Source organism: Babylonia areolata, chromosome 21 (genome assembly GCF_041734735.1).
Source record: "Babylonia areolata isolate BAREFJ2019XMU chromosome 21, ASM4173473v1, whole genome shotgun sequence".
NCBI lineage: Eukaryota > Metazoa > Mollusca > Gastropoda > Neogastropoda > Buccinidae > Babylonia > Babylonia areolata.
In genome coordinates, this window is record NC_134896.1 from 57,970,841 (window position 1) to 57,975,743 (window position 4,903).

The 4,903-nt window shown below is 42.3% G+C and overlaps 1 long non-coding RNA gene across 1 annotated transcript; it reads left to right on the plus strand.

The window, feature by feature from the left end:
• Nucleotides 1-4,025: 4,025 nt before the first annotated feature.
• LOC143296376 (uncharacterized) lies at nt 4,026-4,614 on the plus strand. The gene is made up of 2 exons (XR_013057137.1): nt 4,026-4,170; nt 4,219-4,614. It is a non-coding gene; the product is annotated as an uncharacterized LOC143296376 (long non-coding RNA).
• The last annotated feature ends 289 nt before the right edge of the window (nt 4,615-4,903 follow it).

The window sequence follows — 4,903 nt, forward strand, 5'->3', positions numbered from 1 at the left end:
AAGCTTGTCCTGGTAACTTCCAAGGAAACACATGCTCTGGTATGTTGTTGTCATAATGTAATCTTTGTGAATTTAAGAACGTGAGTGATAATGCGTGTGGAGGAGTGTGTGTCAGAGAAATGCAAGTGGCACACAAAAGGCAAAAGACAGAAGAACAGAGAGAGAGTCATTTCTTTATCGTCTTTTCACTTTGATTGATATTAGACGTGTCATGTGTGTGTATTTGTATATGGGAGGTACGTCTAATATCACTGATAGTGAAAAGACGCTAAACAAAAGAACGAACGTATATGGGAGGTGGGGGTGGGGATGGGGGTTATACAGAGAAAGGATAAACTAGAATAATGGGGTCATCAGTTCGTAAATATAAGTGTAACAGCAATTAACAACAAAAATGAAATGAAATATCTGTCGGTCGCATCATAGAAACACTCCTGTTGGACTATGTATCAGGGATTCAGCAATTTCGACTTGGTTGGACTTTATTATTTAATCATATTTTGTTCTGAACAAATACTAACTTTACATGACTGTGGGCACTAAAATGTTCTGTTTATCACATACACAACAAACATATTTGCTAAACTTTGTCTTGAAAGTATTCAGTCTTATACGAGACACCAGAGAGGATACCAATTAATACAAGTACGATGGGGAATCCATCGTTTTTGTTGTGGAATTTCAGTTGTAAACCCCTTTGCCTTTGGGTATGAAATCCTATCGTCAGTATTAGCTTGACATCTGCTCCACATTGAAGACTCGAGCTGTCTGCAATATTCTGAAACTGATTGGTGGATGAATATTCCAAATTCTAAATTCTTTGTGCACCTTATTTGCTGCCCTGTATGTAGTCAGAATGTGTGTGTGTGTGTGTGTGTGTGTGTGTGTGTGTGTGTGTGTGTGTGTGTGTGTGTGTGTGTGTGTGTTGATACATGTGTTTCTCTCAGTCAGTGTCTGAGTGTCTGTTTTCTTCGGCATGTAAGCCCAAGTCAAGTGTCCAGGTGTATACAACCAGTTGTATGCTGAACATTGGGTTGTTCCTGTGAAAAACATGTGCTTTTATATTTAGGCATGTGCGCGCGCGACCTGCAACTGAGACAATTTCTGCTGACCATGCGTGTTGTGTTGTGTGCAGACTGTCAGGCTGGGTGGTACGGGAAGCAGTGCAACACTACCTGTCCTGCAGGATGTGAGGACGTGTGTGATCGTCATTCAGGACATTGTTCAGGTAACTGTCATTGGTGGAAACTTCGTATTAAAAATACAAGAAATCAAGAAGACCTGCTAGATTGCATCAGCTTTAGAAAAAGTAAAACATTCTAAACACACACACACACACACACACACACACACACGAGAGAGAGAGAGAGAGAGAGAGAGAGAGAGAGAGAGAGAGAGAGAGAGAGAGAAGCAGCCGTTATTCCGTACTTGGTTTTGCGTGATGTGGATCGTGAAATGTTATCTTTCTTTATCCCCCTTATTGGTAAAAAAAAAGAAGGTAGGAAATGGTCGTTTCTTTTAAAAAGAAATTCCATTACAGAATATGCACATCATTTTCTTTAAAAATAGCAACAACAACAACAAAATATCTTTATATGATACATATGAGACACATTCATGATATTTCTCTACATACCATTACAGAATGTAAAGTCGGTTTCCACGGAGCTTCCTGTAACGAACCATGTCAGTACCCGTGTCTGAACGATACATGTATCAAGGATTCAGGACTGTGTGAAGCTTGTCCTGGTAACTTCCAAGGAAACACATGCTCTGGTATGTTGTTGTCATAATGTAATCTTTGTGAATTTAAGAACGAGAGTGATAATGCGTGTGGAGGAGTGTGTGTCGGAGAAATGCAAGTGGCACACAAAAGGCAAACGACAGAAGAAGAACACAGAGAGAGAGAGAGAGAGAGAGAGAGAGAGTCATTTCTTTATCGTCTTTTCACTGTGATTGATATCAGATGTTTCATGTGTGTGTATTTGTATATGGGAGGTGGGGGTGGGGATGGGGGTTATACAGAGAAAGGATAAACTAGAATAATGGGGTCATCAGTTCGTAAATATAAGTGTAACAGCAATTAACAACAAAAATGAAATGAAATATCTGTCGGTCGCAGCATAGAAACACTCCTGTTGGACTATGTATCAGGGATTCAGCAATTTCGACTTGGTTGGACTTTATTATTTAATCATATTTTGTTCTGAAAAAATACTAACTTTACATGACTGTGGACACTAAAATGTTCTGTTTATCACATACACAACAAACATATTTGCTAAACTTTGTCTTGAAAGTATTCAGTCTTATACGAGACACCAGAGAGGATACCAATTAATACAAGTACGATGGGAAATCCATCGTTTTTGTTGTGGAATTTCAGTTGTAAACCCCTTTGCCTTTGGGTATGAAATCCTATCGTCAGTATTAGCTTGACATCCGCTCCACATTGAAGACTCGAACTGTCTGCAATATTCTGAAACTGGTGGATGAATATTCCACATTCTAAATTCTTTGTGCACCTTATTTGCTGCCCTGTATGTAGTCAGATTGTGTGTGTGTGTGTGTGTGTGTGTGTGTGTGTGTGTCTGTGTGTCTGTGTGTGTGTGTGTGTGTGTGTGTTAATACATGTGTTTCTCTCAGTCAGTGTCTGAGTGTTTTCTTCAGCATGTAAGCCCAAGTCAAGTGTCTAGGTGTATACAACCAGTTGTATGCTGAACATTGGGTTGTTCCTGTGAAAAACATGTGCTTTTATATTTAGGCATGTGCGCGCGCGACCTGCAACTGAGACAATTTCTGCTGACCATGTGTGTTGTGTTGTGTGCAGACTGTCAGGCTGGGTGGTACGGGAAGCAGTGCAACACTACCTGTCCTGCAGGATGTGAGGACGTGTGTGATCGTCATTCAGGACACTGTTCAGGTAGCTGTCATAAGTGGAAACATCGTGCTCAAATTACAGGAAATCAATAACACCGCAAGATGGCATCTACTTTAGAAAAAGAATATTTTTCCAAGCACACACGCACACACACACAAAACTTCGTGAGAAACGTTAGCTCCGCACCCAACCGTTTTCCGTTACTCTACCGTGGTTCTAAAGTACACGTGTACCTTCCTTCATCACTGTTATCCTGTACAACCCCCCCCCCCCCCCCCCCAGCTAACTACACATATGTCCTTCCATTCATCCAGCATATGTCCTCCTTTCTACGTGGTTAATGCAGTTCGGGTTATGTGTCCACAGCTGTTATAGACAACACGACAGACATCACACCTGTGATTGTTGGTGCTGTGGTGTCAGTCATCGTCCTCATTATCCTCGTCGTCTTCATCGTTATCTTCGTTAGGAGGTTAGCTCTCTCTCTCTCTCTCTTGCTTGCTGTGGATATCTCGGATCTGATGACATTGCAGATAGTTAGTTTGCTAAACGTTATGCTTTCTTCCACTACAGAGCAGATGATGAAATAACTAGTCATTGAAACCGAATGCTAGTAAAAGTATAATGTCTGTATACCTTGAATATCCAGTCACTGTTGATCAAACCTTTCATTGCCGTGTATGAACATTTCTTTCAGAAGACAACAGACCACTAAGTCACGTGCTCAGAAGTCCGACACGTGCAACACGGCACAGAACAGCGGGGAACTGGGACAGCCGGAATGTGCTGGCTCCTCCCCACTGTCGTTTGCTCCTGCCATCGTCACTGGAGGTAGGGGCCACAGAGCCAGCACACATCTGTGCATACATTGTGATACAACAGGCAGATGCACACACACACACACACACACACACACACACACACACACACACACACACATCACATGTATGGTGTTCTGATTATCCACAAGAAGAATACATAGACATGGAAAAATCCTATCTAGACATCAGCGTGATGAAGTTGCTGCACGGTGATAATCATTAATCTCTATAAACGATTTAGGAATGGTATTGCCATTTGAAAACTAATATTTTCTTAGAACTCGTCCTAAATTATCACTTTATTTCTCCTGTATTTCAGGCAGATCAACTTCCACAGACAGAAGACAGACGTCAGCAGTCTCCCAGGGAACAGAGGACGGGGAAGAACACTATGAGAGAGTGGACATGGCTGATGCAGAGAATGGTGTCCACAGTGATGACCTCACTGCCACGTCCCACATGGCTGAGGCAGAGAATGGTGTCCACAGTGATGACCTCACGTCCCACATGTCTGAGGCAGACAGCGCTAACCCCTATGATACACCTGCCGTGCAGTATCACAACACGGGGGATGTCCACCTCTATCACTCCTGGGGAAATCCACAGGCTCTTCAGTAGGATGTCGTCACAATCAAGGCACTCCACAGTGATCAGGAGGGAGAATAAGCAAGGTGACTGTAATTCGTAAATAGAATTTGCTGTTGGTGTCCGCAAAATTCACTTCCAGTCAGAGTAAAACACACTGAATAAACATGATACATATATGTCAATGGTAAATAATGTTGAAGAAAGTAGTGTTTGGTGGTGACACTGAATATGGTTTCAGGTGTTGATGCGGACTCAACGACTTTTTAACAGACACGTCAAAGGAGGAGCATCAGTGTGAAGTAGTTATTACTGACCTATAAAGTGCGTCTCATGTGGAGACCAACCTCTAACTGCTTCCCAGACGGAGTCATTTACGGAACAGGCTGTCTACCTGGCTAGTGTCGAACGAGAGCTGCCTTCAATCACGTGCATACACACATGTATATTAGAGTGGATTTTACTACAACATTTTTTGCCATTGACAACTGTATTGTTGCCGTGAGTTCTTTTACGTGTGGTAGGTACATGGTGCACAGATGACCTCAGTTCATCGCCTCATCCGAATGACTAGCCTTATAGACTACCACTCAGATCTAGTGGAGAGGAAGATCCG